This window comes from Tympanuchus pallidicinctus, unplaced genomic scaffold, assembly GCF_026119805.1.
Source record: "Tympanuchus pallidicinctus isolate F22 unplaced genomic scaffold, pur_lepc_1.0 scaffold1, whole genome shotgun sequence".
Classification (NCBI taxonomy): domain Eukaryota; kingdom Metazoa; phylum Chordata; class Aves; order Galliformes; family Phasianidae; genus Tympanuchus; species Tympanuchus pallidicinctus.
In genome coordinates, this window is record NW_026294618.1 from 90,719,945 (window position 1) to 90,735,382 (window position 15,438).

The 15,438-nt window shown below is 38.4% G+C and overlaps 1 long non-coding RNA gene across 1 annotated transcript; it reads right to left on the bottom strand.

Moving 5' to 3' along the window:
* Window positions 1-2,419: 2,419 nt before the first annotated feature.
* On the bottom strand, window positions 2,420-10,379 carry LOC128087299 (uncharacterized). The gene is made up of 3 exons (XR_008209781.1): window positions 10,193-10,379; window positions 7,585-7,666; window positions 2,420-2,733 (listed from the first exon to the last, which is right to left on the bottom strand). It is a non-coding gene; the product is annotated as an uncharacterized LOC128087299 (long non-coding RNA).
* Window positions 10,380-15,438: the final 5,059 nt, after the last annotated feature.

Here is a 15,438-nt window from a genome sequence, read left to right on the forward strand (position 1 = left end):
CCTTCCTGTATTTTTCTCCCCTCCTTTATTTTCTAGTTTTATTATCCTTTCTCTGCTCATATTTAATATTCACCCAAATAGAATTGTCTTTGGTACTTGAATGTACTGAATTGCAGGGGTAATTAAAAGACAGAGTATACTTTTCTAAGATATATTTTTCTTAGCAGTTTAGACTGAAGCCTGTGAAATTAGAAAGAGATCATAACATTTGGCACATCCTCCTAATTTTCACAAATGTATTTTTAACCCTTCTTCGAAACTTCAAAGATTTTATTCCCAACCTATGATGTTTTGCAGCCTAGTATAGTTAGCATTAACTAATGCTTTTATTCCCATACAATACTCTCATATCAAGATCTGTGAAATGTAATACAGCCTAAGTCAGTAACATGAAGTGGCTAAAATATCACAAAATGTCCTTTTTCACTTACCAGTTAACAAATTCAGCAAGATGCTTTCCATGTGAAGACCAGCTCATTTGTTTGCAGAAGACATTCAGATCTCTAACAACTAATATCTGAATTCTTTTACATCCACTAAAATGTTCTTAAAATATTAAAAAAGACTTTTCCTTTTACCTGGGATTCAAGCTAATGGTGGTACATGAGCCAGTTAAGTTCTGCAAGGCTAGGGGAAATAAAAAGCTCCCAGTGAAAGCTCTCAGCAGTTTCTTTAAAGACTATGGGGGGCAAATGTACAAAACAGATGTTTGTTTCTAGCCTATCTCTCTTAAAGTTGGTGTATTCCAGCTCAGTTCATTGAAAAAATAGTCTTAATTAATAGGAATATCATCTGTTCTGCTGTTAAAGTATGTGTTGCTAATTTGAGAAAATAGTAGAACTTTAAACACTTGTGAGCAATCTCAGCACTTGAAAGCTGATAATATATGCTTCTTATTTCATAAGCGACTTCTGCTCAGCTTTACTATGAGTATAACAGAATTAGATGACTTCTGTATAACACCACTAGCTGTTGGATGGGTTTGTTTGGATTTTTTTTGTTTGTTCGTTTTTGTGTTGTTTTTTGTTGTTTTTTTTTTAAACATATCCTTAATGGCAACCCCACAACATAAATATAACTCTTTTATTTGAAATAATGAAATCCAGGCCAGAGTGAGCCCAGGACTACCCAACACTTGATTTTCTGTGCTATTTATAGAGATGATCTATAAAGTAACATTATTATGATCCATTTTAGAGTGACTGAGTATTTGGCCCAACTCCCTTGCCCCTCCCAAGGCTGTCAAGGTTTCAAGCAATGGAATCCAGTAGCAAGTAAATTTATTTTGCTTAGGCACGCACATGCACACATACACATTCACACACACATACAAACACACTGTCATCATAATTTCCTATGACATTTAAGAGAAGAAAAACTCTTATATATAATATGCTAAAGGTTGAATATTTGGCTTTTTTTTTTTTTTTTTTTTTTTCCAAAATAACTATTAAAGTTGCAATCGAAAGTGTTCCAGGCCACAGGACTGGGTAGTTAAATTACACATTTAAGGGTAGATGGGCTGTGAACGCTCAATGTGAGCTTTATTTTCTCCAAAAATTCTTTCATTAGAGAAAACCTAAGACAGGCAATCCGATTTTATAATAAGAAAGTGCCTTTTTTTTTTTCCCATTGAACTGACCATTTTGGAAACTCGAAGAGTTCCAAGCTTGCTATTAATTTTTTACAATGTCAGCACACTTCTTATAAACTGGTTATTTTGGTGGATGTTTTTTTTACTGAATTTTTGAAATATTTTATACACCAGAGGAAAGATTTCACTTTCTTCAAATTGGAGAATAGCATCATACTTAAGCCACATTATCTGTGTCTGAAAACACCATAAATAACAAATATAGAACAAGATTTTTCACAAATCTGTTCACTTAATACAAAAGCCATAGCAAGAGTTTTGTTGTTTTCTGTTCTTTAAGGAGATTTCTTGCATGAATTTTCTCTGCAAGAATCTGGGGCACAAGCAGCATGAGCAGCAGGGAATATTCCCTTGTCCTTAGCCACATTACTTACACGGGTAGGTAAGACAGATAGTGATAGGACAAGAGTTAATAGCTTTAGAAGAGGGGGGTATTTAGATGAGATATTAGGAAGAAACTTTTTTAATTAGGGGGCAGTGAGGCCCCGGCACAGCTGCCCAGAGAAGCTCCATCCCTGGAGGTGCTCAAAGCCAGGTTGGGTGGGGCCCTTGGCAGCCTGAGCTGGTGGGGGCAGCCCTCCTCACAGCTGGGGGTTGGAACTGTGTGGGCTTCGAGGTCCCTTCCAAACCATAATGCGAGTCTATGACCAGCCAAGCTGTAGTGCAATCCTGATGCAGGGGGGCAGGAAGTCCAGGGAGTGATGCCAGGCTGCCTTGGAGAGCAGTGGGGTGTCAGACCACCCGCTTACATGCTTGCTTTAAAAAGGAGGCAAGACTTCATCCATGAAACCAAATTTCTTTCTGGGATTTTTTTCTGTTTATTTATTTATTGTGTTTAGAGGTGATGCAGAGAAGGTACAGCCTGGCAGAGGGGTAGATACAAAGAATTCAGTAGCTCACCAGAGAAATCTGTTACAGGTCTGGAATTTTTCTCTTATGACCCAAAGGAATTAATCACCTCTTCTCACATAAACAAGCCTTATGCTTGCCTAGGTAATAAAATAATTACAACCACACTTCGCATACACATTACCATCTGCCTTTTTCTGTTCCAACAGCAGTTCTTCCTCAGGCTGAAGCTAAAAGGGAAAAAAATTATTAGCAGAGAACAAAAACATATCAGTAAAGAGTAATGTGTGTTTCCTTATTAGAGAGCCCAGGCCCTCTCCTTCCTCCTTATTCCAGTATGTACAGAACTATAAAACACAGAAATGTTCACAGGATATTAAGTATTAAAGCACTGATGTCAGCAAGCCAACAAAAATGCAAAGAACAATATACAGAAGTGTTACTGGGGCTACCATGGTAAAGTATTCCTTTTACAATGAATTTTAGAGCTAACCCAAAAACCTGTAGCTATGGTAAACACATAAATTGCCAGATTAACTACATCACATCAATCCTACACATTCTGCTCCATAAGATACAATCTTCTCAGCACTATCAGAGGAAAATGCAGAAATGCATCTGAGCCTTGACACATTTACATTAAGCACCAACACCCTTCACGTTGGTAGTCTTCTTCATCACTTTGGTAATAACTTAAATATTGCCTAATGTTCACCATACCCAGCCAGGCATGAAGTCAAGAAGTCAGTTATTCAGTTATAGGTAATAAGTAAACAGTTCTGTTTTGTTTTATCAGTAGCTTCCAGTTTCCAAAATTTTTGTGGATTAATTTTCCAGCTACACTTTCTCCTACACCTAGGCAAAAATCAAAACGCCTTTTGCTTTTGACACCAACAATTTGTTTACTACTAGTTAAAACCTTGCTCAATATCACCGATGCTGCACTGACATTAACAGACGGATCAGCAGTCATTGCCACTAATGAATCTATGCATGTACATGGATGTTTGTCCATGAGTACCCGTGAGACAGAGACAGAAAATGTATGCGCAGTCTTCTCAGAGCAAACAAAGTGGGAATCCTGGCTTTTGCAATCCCTCCAGTGTGTGCACTGCAGAAGGACTGACCTGTGGGCGAATTCATGTAGAAACAGCACATTCCTCATTCTTTCCTAGAAAACTCCTGCCAAAAACCTAAGTAAATGGTGCAGAACAAGTTTTTTTTCAATTGGGCCCAAAGGAGTCACAAGTAAGAAACAGAGAGACAAAGGAAGGTAGAAAGCATCTATGTACTGTATTTTCAAAAGTGCATTTATAAAAAATAAAAAAGGAAGGAGGGAGGGAATAGAGGGGTTTACAGTTTGGTCATTTTATCCCTTGAGTGCCATTAAATGTTCCAGGCTGCATGTATCTGGAATTGTGCCAGGTGTTTCATGTCTGCTCCACGGTGTTGCTGAGCATTCCTGCTAATGGCCAGATCCTCTCCGACCTAAACCTGCTGACTCTTCCAGGTAAGAAATAACATTCAAGAAGGTGTTAGGTGATATGAGCTGAGCAGCAGCACCACAGCACGGGATCAGTACAGAAAGGCTTCCCCTCTCTTCTCAGCCCTGATGCACTCAGTTAATGCTTTTTGGTCCTTAAGGTCATTAAGCGGCCTGTACCTTAGATGCAAGTCTGGTTTCAGCCTTCTCAGGAGCAGTGCTCCTGCACCCAAAGGGACATTGCCTGCACAGCGAGGGGGAAGATAGCAAGATCAGGTCTTACTGTACCACGTACACATCTTCAGTATGATCTTCATTCCATGTGTGGGGCTCATATGGGCAGTGAGGAACACTACCATGGTTTGTTTGGGGTGCTTTACATATTAGACTTGGCATAGCATACATAAAAATTTCCTCTCCTTGAAAGTCTAATGGAAAAACATATTTAATAAAGCTACAGAAGGGAACATTAATCTGGAGCTAGAATACTTCTTAAATATAATTTTGTATTTGAACTTGGGCTTCTCTCTTGGATTTTGCTTAATGTGGAGGAACCATACTGCAGTCACACTGCAGTGTATAGAAAATCCAGTTCTCTTATAGGGAAGAGTTAAGCAGAACAATTCCCAGTCTGATCCCAGACACACTTCTGCTATGCACATTTCACATTTCAAAACACACAGTGACAGTCTCATTGCTTCACCTAAACATCTCAACACAGTTCACTGAGTATCCTCCCTCTGTACAAATTGCGCTATGCTTCCTGATGAGCCATCTTTACTCCATTGCTTTAACTCTCTTCCAGGGATTGCTCTCTTGTGTGCATCTCCTTGACTGGAATGGCTAAAGATTTAAATGTACCCGTAAAGGTCACTACTCTAACAAATGGTGCATGAGACTGACATTTTAGGAATATCAAGGCATGTAAAACTCCCACTATTCATTGTCAGTGTGTTGGACATGTTTTCCTAAGAAATAAGGAAAGTGCTTGCACTGAATTCTCCTCTCTAACCAAGATTTTGTCCACAGAGGGAAAGAATTGGAGTCTTTGTTTTTAATAGCAAATACATACCGTGCTTTCAAATTGTTTTCCTTACTTGGCTATAAGCTTCACTGTTTAGATCGTTTCCTTTCTTTCCCTTTCCTCAGCAGGAGACAATGTGGTCCTCCTGGCCCCTAAGAAACTAAAGAACTTTTGTTTTTCTGTGTTTAGGATGAATATCTAGGACTTTGCAGCACTTGATCTTTTCCTATAAAACAACTCTGCATTTCAAATGTAACAACATGGAAAAAAAAAAAAAACCATATACTGAATGGCAAAGAAACACCCAAGGAAGAAGGAAAGAGCATGATGCATATGCTATCCAAACATTCCCTCACCTCCTCCAGCCCCCTCAAAAGTAAACCGTGCACAAAACCCAAAGTTCGACATGAAGCATATGTGAAAACAATAACTTGCTCTGGAGAATCTATGCCTTTATGCTACCCTTTAAAATATTTCAGATAAATCAGTCAAACAAATAATGGAAATCTAAACAAAACCAGTTGGGCAGAGCCTAGAAGCCTAGTGTTCTTGGAAGTGCGGAAATAACATTACCTATCAGCCAGCAATTCTTCTAAAAACAAAGAGTAAAATCTAATTGGTTTTGGAAGAGGGGGTATCATTTACAGAATTTAGCAAATGTAGCTGTTTTCAAACTGCACTCCAAGCTGCTCTTTATTTTTAAGCACTACTGCTGTTTCAATTAGGCACGCATTTAGCCAAAGGAATTGCCATACCAACATTCAAGCCAGAAAGAGAAATAACATTTTAGTGGCTAATTACAGCCATGTCACACAGCCTGACAGCAGCATAGGTAGGTTTGTGATGCAGCTAAAGCAAAAGCTGGCTTTCCCCCCTGCCTCCAACCATCTCTATTCACAATGATGCCTATAATTATAATTATCCTGTAATGTTTGGTGATGCCACATAAATTAGCCCTTTAAGCAGCACATCTGTTGCTTCTCATTTTCCTCTAAAGACCTTGAAAGATAAGTTACATAGCATCCTTAGAAGCAATTACGTGTCTACAATCATCTTATTTCTTTCCTTATGATACAAGAAAGAAGGGGACAGACTTTTTAGCAGGGACTGCTATGACAGGACAAGGGGAAATGTGTTTTTTTTTGTTTGTTTGTTTTTGTTTTTTTTGTTTTTGTTTTTATACTAAAAGGGAGATTTAGATTGGATATAAGGAAGAAGTTTTTTACAGTCAGGATGGTGAGACACTGGCACAGGTTGCCCAGAGAGGTGGTGGGTGCCCCATCCCTGGAGACACTCAGAGTCAGGCTAGACAGAGCTCTGAGCACCTAATCTGATGTAGGTGTCCCTGTTCATTGCAGCAGAGTTGGACCAGATTAAGGGTCCCTTCCAACTCAAATGATTCTATGATTTTCTATTTATATATAAAGTGAGAAATGCAAAAAATAAAATAAATACACACCAGGAATCTCCAGTACCATATGTGTAGTGGCTCCACAGGTACATGAGTGGCAGAAAGTGCAAGCAAACTAAACATAGAAATAATATGCTGGCAGAATTTCCCAACAAATTAAAAAGGCAAAGGTGGTCTTGTTGCTAAATCACAAAACCAGGAACCAAGGTTTTCTTCCAGAAAACTCTAGTATTTCTCTTTGATCATGAGCAAGTGTTTCAACATTTCAATTCCTTTAGTTTTCATGCAGATAAATTGCCTAGCTCATTTTAGCAGAGGTTGCCCTTGACATCTTCCAACAGGGATTCTCCAAACATCTGAGTTGTCCTGGTAGCATTCTTTAAGCATACTCAAAGGTTCCAGTTGGAAGAGCAAATAATTAGTAATATTGGCTGGGCTATTTCGCCACAAAATATCATTCCTTTTTGTGAGGATCTCTGTAGCTATGTGTGCTGCCTGATGGTCCCTTCATGATGCAAAACTTCAGAGGGAATTTTTTCTACATTAAAACAGCAAGATGAGGCTAAACATGATACCCATTTGTTAAAGGCTGAGCTCTGCTGATGTAAATCTATGCAAAATACAATAAGAATAATATGTGGAAGCTCAAGAACTACAACAAAAAGAAAAAGATTCTTGTTCTAGCAAATGTGCATTAGCTAAAATTTACGTTTGAAATGCTGGTCTCCTGTGGACCCAGAATATATTTTCCGTATGTCTGTGTGCTGGGAGTTCCATAAAATGCTGAGCACGTACATTTAAAATAGCTCTGACAATGTATTTAAAAAACCTCTAAAATATTATGACATGGCCAATTTCCATGCTTTTTAAAATCAATGACATGACATGATATATTTTATGTGTGGAAATATACATCATAAATATTGGCCAATGTCATAATATTTTTAATGTTTTATATGTTGTCAGATCTGCTTTAAACACAGTACGTGTGCTGTACATTTACTGAAACATAATTCAGAGAGATGCAGGAAATCAAATGTATTCTTTTTCCATGTGGCTTTATTATATATTTTATGGATTTTGTTGCTCCTTACATGCTTTTTTTTTTTTTCTTTTTTAAACCTTCTCTTTCTTTCCTTCTTTCTTGCCTAATTGTTTGTTACCTTGCTTTCTTTATCTCACTTTCCCTTCCATACTTTCTTGCTTGCCTTTTCTTCCACTTCTCTTGAAAAAGACGAATGTTCTCTGGAGAGAGAAAGAAAAAAAAAAAAAAAAAAAAAAAAAAAGATCAGATTCGGCAGATTCCTGCTGATCAATTTTCTTTTAGTTGTGCCCCTGACCCAAGCAACTCTAACTTATGGACAGATGTTAATTATGTCTAACCACTTGACTGACGCAAAGACTGAAACACCAGCCCCACCAAGATAAATAGGAAAATTATCATAGAGTTGAAAAGGCTTTACCTCTAGACTTCTTATTTATTGGACATGACCGTGAATCTATGGCATCACATTTAAAAATGCTTAGCCATAACTAGAGGGAGCCCCAGCAGGTCACACAAACCATTGCAAATTGATTTAAAGAAAAAGAATATTTGAGTAACTAACGGTGTTCCTAGGGTGAAAGGGAGTGGTGCAGCAGTTGAGAAAAGAATATATACATATGCGAAATGCTGTTCCATGGTTTTTATTTTATTTTTTCAGGTTTTTCCCTTTCCTTTTTTTATTCTTCCTCCATTTTCCCTTTAGAAATGGAAGGGAAGCTTAATTAAAACAACTTGTTCAGCAAGCAGTAGAGCTAATGAAACCTTGTTTCCTGTGGGTTTTTGTCTTATAACCCCTGCTGTGATAACCTTAGCTCCATTCTCACATCCTCTATGGCTGCCCTTGCTACCATACCTTCAGTTCTCCAAAATAACCACTCAAATAATTCCCATATCCCTTCACTTCCTCACCCTACTCTTAAATCCACACTACACATGTGCTACCTGTGTCTCTAGTTCCTTCCTAAACCACTGATTTTGACAGAGGTTGTAGCAACTCCATTATCCTGGGGGCTGGCAAGCTGCCAGATTCCTCATGCATCTTTGAAAGTGGTTCTTAATCCTTACTTCAGTATCTTGCATCAATCTTGGATTCTGCAGTGACCCCTGGGTTGAGGAAATAAATATAATTATACGTAACTGAATTCTACAATGTTAGAAATGCACAAGAAACTTGAGAAACAACCAGCGTGAATGAAAATATAGGAAATATGTTCCAGAGTAGCACTCCATAAGGGTTCACGTCCATACTCAAACCTATTAAATATTTTAATGTGAAAAAATGTTGCAACTGCATTGGCACAGACAGCACAGCTTTTGAGCCAGACCTTGGGCCTGCTACATAAATTACTACTGGATTCCCTGACAGGGTGAGGAAACCTGGAATCCAGAGCCTGGGAATTCAGTAGGTGGGCACTGAGAACTAAATGAGCATATATTTCAAAAGAAAATTGTTTGTGTCTGCAGAAGCAATAATCCAAAGTTGAAAAGACTCTGTGCTGTGTGACTGAAAGCTGTTATGTATAGGAGACTCCTAAGAGCACAAGACATGGATCCACTCACATGTCCATGTGTCATGATGCAGCTGGAGCTGGCCCACGTTCTAGGATGGCTGGGTCAAACCTGACACTGGCCCAGTTGCCTGGAGAAGTTGTGGTGCCCCATCCCTGGAGGTGCTCCAGGCCAGGTTAGATGGGGCCATGGGCAGCCTGAGGTGGGGGGGAGGCAATCTTGCCCACAGTAGCGGGCTAGAACCAGATTATCCATATGGTCCTTTCCAACCTAAGCCATTCCATGATTCTATGATTTTTCCTCCTGTTCTGTTTCCGAAGTACATGCAATTATGCAGCTTTGATCCACACCTTCAGCATGGCTTTTCCTTAGAAGTGATTGGTCACTGCATGCCTTCCAGTTCCAAGCAACTAGAATAAAGTGTGAGCCCAAGCGTAGATGTTCAGCCCTTTCTGAAAATCCAGCCCTTTACAAGTGCTTTGAGTCAGTGATCCAAGAAAGGAAAGACACTGGCAGGCATTAGTCACTTCTGAAACATCCTGGATGAGAGTGAGGATGGCTGCTCAGAATCAGCCTGAATATCACTGTATTTTGCAAGACTATGCAGGCAGGCTCTGAAAACATTCAGAGCATATGTGAGCTGTACCTGAATTTGAAGGCAACCCAAATCCAGTAAATTTCAGCAATATGCAGCCTGTGAGTGATGTAGATGGACAAGGGGCATAGAGGGCAATAGCCATCCCATATGATATGATCTTCTCCAAGAATAACTGAGCTCCAAGCACCACTAAGCAAAAGGCCAATGCAAGTTGACTGCAGAGCATTATTGCTAAAATTAATCTCAACCTTAACCAATCTTATATACATAGGTCATTCAGTAGATACATGCTCAGGAGTAAAGCTCACATCCTTCCTCATGAATATGAACTGCCTTAACAAAGCTGTCCCAGTGTACTGCAGCCCGTTTCCAGCATTTTTGCTCTAGCCAGTGAATCCCAGCATCAGCAGCACTTAGTGGCTAGCTCCTGGTTAACCAGTTACCTACTTTAAAAGAGGAGCCATTGTTAAGAAATACTGATTTCAAAAACAAAAAATGAAAAGCAAAAAGCTACCTGCTCTGACTAATGTGACAGAAGCTATAATGGTAGAATATAGGTCTTCACTGCTCAACTTCTTTTCATTAATCTACTTTTTATTCACTTTATGCTTTGAGTTACCTCTTCTTGAGCCAAAAGTTTGCTACGTAAAAGAGCATATTTATTCAGGCATTTCTCCTGTCATCTTTATACTTTCTATACATACTTTGTGTTGGTCAGTAATTCTGGAACTGCAAGAAAGAAAGAAAATGATGGGGATATATTTTATTCTGTGAGATAGGCATAGAAGGAAATGAAGAGGATAGGAAAGAAGTAGTTCTAAATATTTAAGAACTACTAATACTAATACAATGTTGTCTAAATATTTAAGTGCCAACCTAACTGCAACTCTCTGATGCACAGGAGATGCCAAAAAAAAAAAAAAAAAATCAGAAACAACAGCTTTACTTAAAATTGAAAAGGAACATAAAGAAAAATTAGTGACATCAACTAACAGCATGAATGAATCCTGCAAATATTAGTGGGATCTCTTACAATGCTTATCACTGAACAGTAAGCTATCCAAGGCAAGTTTCCAGGAAAAAAAATAAAAGCAAAATGCAAAACCACCTCCCCCTTCCCCCCCGCGAGAGAAATTTTATTGGGAATGTTGCTAGGGAGCTATTAGTTTTTCTTCAGGGAAAAGCAAGATTTTCTTGATGTCACTAAGAGATGATCCTTGCCTCTAAATTTCTGTATCCCATAGATTAGCTGAAGGAACTCAGATTTAATATATACATCATTTTTTCAGAAGTAGCACTCTAACTACAAATGATCCCCTTACATCCAAGTAAAGTGTTTCATTGTTTTTTCACGAAGAAATCCACAGTCAGGTAACAATGGACAATAGTACAACAGTTATTTAAAAAGATAAGGTTTCCCAGTAGAGCAGCGTGCTGTGCTATAGGAAGAGACAACACAAAGAGAGATCATCAATTTATGCACTTAGAAGTGGCAGTGAAAGTGCCTCCATCATGTCAGCCATTTCAGTTGGCTGGTAAGAGAGCCTCAGAGGGGTGTCTTGCTCCTGCTCTGCACAGAATAAACACACTGACCGAACAGAGAGTAAAGCAGAGGAAACCACAGAGCTTGGGTAATTGCACTTCATAAGAGAGGAATAGCAAGTGATCTGGGTACACAGCTCAGAGATCAGATTCCTCCATGGTCTCCCCAGGTACTCTGAGACAGCAGGAACAATTGCAGCTGCAGCCAGAGGGAGAGTGCAAGGAAAGGGGCAAGAGAGGGACTGCCAAAAATAACCTTCCACAAGCTGCAGAACCAGTGATTGCAAAAACAGAGCCAGAGCACTACACACAAGGCCACATGTCTGAAGCTCAAACAGAGCAGTGAGTGACTTCAGACTGCAGAGCTTTTTGTGGAGGGGGAGAAACCCCACTACATCTCAGTTCTGGTATAACCATACTTCCACTTGCCACATCTTATATCCTGCTGTAATTGTGTCCCAGAGAGCCATGCCCATGCTGCTTATGTACTTTCCAGCCTGCCCATATGCTTCTTAAGTGGTGAGCTCATCTAAATCATCCCTCTCATTTCCCTCCTACAGAAACTATTCATGGCCTGTCTATTTCTATTCTGACCAGATCGCTGATGCTCTACAGGACTCCGTGGAGCCAATTCTACCGAGATAATTGTCAGATTTGGAATCACTTAAGAAAAGCTCTTCCCAAAAATATTTATTTGCTTAAAAGAGTCCAAGAGATTCTCAAATACTTGTGAACAGCAGGTGATTGTTTTCGTCAACATGTGCCCTCTGTCTTATGACATCCTTTATATAACTGTAGGGACCAGGTACAATGACCTCTCCAAGACCGTGTTAGGTTCAGTCCATATCAGGCTGACAAAAGCTGACAAGCAGATATGAGGGTGAACTCAACATGTCATGTACAAGTTCATTCATGAGCAGAAATGCCACACACAGCTGGGAAATAAATACCCATAGCTCCTTGTAGCCAAATTTCCAAGTGCTTCATTTCCACTGCAGACTCTAGATTTTTAAAAATATTTCTTAGGCCTCTAAATAATGGGCTGTATTTTACATGACTTCAACCCAAGCAGTTGAGCTCACTTGACAACAAAGCCACTCATTTAAATATCTGTAGAGGTACAAGGTCCTTTTGAAAAGTCACAGCTGAAATATATCAGTTCAGAACACATGAATGTGGGGTGTGAAAAGAGCGAAAGAGGCTCAAGCACTTCAAATGAGACATGTTAAGATATCTCCAGAACAGCTATCTATCCCTGAGATTCAAAGCAGCATTTATGTCTGTACTAAAAAAAAAAAAATTCTGGTACAGAACATCAAAATTCTGTCTGGAAGTGGCAGGGTTAAACTGAATTAATTGACACTGTCAAAATGTTGACAGCAGCATGAATTTTTATGAAGAGGGTTAGAACAGAAAGTCATTATCCCATTCAAACTATAATGTCTACAAAAGCTTGTGTTGTGCATGAGCTACACTGGTAAAAAATATTTTCAGAAGCAGGACTGCATGTAGCAGATTTAAATGCAGCAAAACCTTTCTTGTATGGACTTAATTTTGAGAGATTATGCTTGTCTTCAGATGCCTCATATAGCACCAAGCTGGAATAGAAGGATGTCCTTTCTTTGTGGAACAAAAGAAAAAGAGTCATTGTACTACTTGTGGGTGGGGGATTAAATAACCAAGATAACTAGTTATTTTCTTCAAAATGGAGTAGTAGGTGGATTTTGAAAGATGTCTGTTCTACAAGAGTGAAACACATTGTTTGGAGTGACCAAATGGGACGTAGCTATGAACAATGGAACAGAAACACGGGAAGGAAAAAATCAAGATAACTCTCAGGAAAAACTTCCTAATGGTGTGATATACAGCCTAATATTGTGGAATAATCTTCTAAAAGAAGAGGTGGAAGCCCAGCTGAATGAGTAATTTTAAAATTAGACTGTAGGAAACAATTCAACATTGGCAAAAGGAATGGACAAGATGACCTCATCAGCCTTTTCCATCTCAGATTTCTATGGTTCTGAGGAAAGAGAACAATAAAAGCCACTGCATAGAATCAATCCCAGAGAGAGTTGCAATGGGATAAATGGGATCAGCTATTAAAGATGGAGATTGCGAGAGAGAATGTGAATGAGGATAAGAGGATGTGAGGAAAGATGAAGTCATTGATATGCTTAGAACGCAGACTTGGAGGCAGCAATAGGTAAAGTCCTGGGCAAGGAATATAAAAATCAGAACAGACCAGCTTCAAAAAGATAAAAGAGCAGAATACGAAGTCAGGAGGCTAGGCAATTTTGCATGAAATACATTTTGATTTAGCAGGTGTACGCAGCTCATGCTCAGTAAGAGCCATCAAGTGTCAGGGCAAAGCCATTTTTAGTACTGTAAGACCATGTGAGAGTTCAAGGATGATGTTCACGCATTCAGAAATAAAGCAATATGGGTGCTATTCTTTTGCTTCAAAACCATGCATATTTGCTGGACTGGTCACTATTCAAAACAACAAAGGAAGTCTCCACTCATTATGCCTGAGGGCTCAGAATGCAAGGATTTGTTTCTGACCCACTGCCGACATGGAATGTTTTCTCAGCCAGTACCCAGCAGTTAAGCACGTAAGATTTTCCTTTTGCTCATACCATAAATGAACCTAGTATTTTCTGGAGAATAAAGTTCAGAACTCAGCTTCAACCAGTACAGATAATTAAAAAACTATCCTTTGAGGAAGAAAGAACAGCAGAACATCACCTTCATAACTGGTAAGACTATTAAAACTGTAGTTGTGGAACCATAATGCATTCAGGCCATTTTGGGAAGGATTGGAGATGAACTGCCCCCTCATTTTTGCAAGTGGATTCATTTGTTTATAATTAATCTACTCCTTTTTCAGGAAGATCAAAAAAAGAGTATTTATAATTTTTGGTGCATGGCAGGACATAAAGTGTTAGTTGTGCTTATTGACTGGATATCTGTACCTTTTTAAGTAGTAGCATAGCTAGATGCATACTGCAAATCACATGAAAATTCCAAAATCTGTTGTTGCTTTCATGAACACATACTGACCTCTGGAGCACTTACAGAAAACAGGTATTGTAAGCCACATGAAGATGTCACACAAAGGGGAATAATAAATACATAGATCAATTTCTCCAACCAGTTAAGACATTAGAAATAAAAATGGGTACTGGCTTAAAAATATTTACAGTTCGCTTAATAACTTAGAAACCACACTGAAAAATTATGAATTCCTATAGTACTAGAAAGTGATTTTGTCATAGCTGCTGAGATATTTCTTACCAGTTGAAGAAGTCATTGTTCACTGTATCAAACAGTCATTTGTTTTAGCCAACACAGTAAAAGATGACGCAGTGAAAATAAAAAGCATGACTTCTAATATGATAAAGTTCCCTTCCCCCCCACTTAATGTTATCCTAGATAGTAAATCCACAGAGAAAAAAAAGCATGAACAGGGAATTTATGACTCCCACTACTCTTAAATCAGTTTCATGTTTACCATTAGAAGTACAGTGATCAAGCTTTATCAATCTAAACAAAATGCAAAGTATAAAACTAAAAGAGTAACCTATATAGCAATATGCCTGAGTATAGTGACCAGTAGTTACTTTTATATACCTGATATGGTTTCACAAAAAAAGTTATTACAGAACAATTTAAAGTAGAAAAGAGAATCTCTATTTGCAGTTCCTTGCTCAAAATCAAACAGCTGTTGAAACCGAGAGCCAAGTCCTACTTTGTAAAATGTGTAGATATTCATCTTTAATTAAAGTACACGTTATGAAATACTATCATATATAAAAATATAATACTATACTATTGTATTACAGAACACGTAATATTTGTAATCGTTTCTCTGACAGGTTTCAGTATAACTTCAACTACTAACAAACTATCTACAACTGAACAGAATTTAAGATGGGGTTTACTCCTTAGTGTTTTCTCATTTCTATTGTTTCCTTCCTTTCAGAAATTACCTGATCTGTTTAGTACCTTTTGCACTTCACTTATATGTAACTGTCAATTCTCACATGTCATCATACTACTATTTATTACAGTTGGTTTTGCCAGTTGTCACAATGAATGTTCTCTACTTAGTAGTAAAGATAGAAGCTGTACAGCATATTATAATAAAGACAGATGCAGTTTCTTCGGACACTTTCTAACATAACCAGTTAAACATTTCATAATCTTTTCTTCCAATGAGTAACATCATTTTGATAGCAATTAGATGATGGAAGGTATTGTAAAGAAAAGCAAAATCAAGAGTATTAAGTGCAAGAAATAAACACACAGTGAGCCACAATTGGA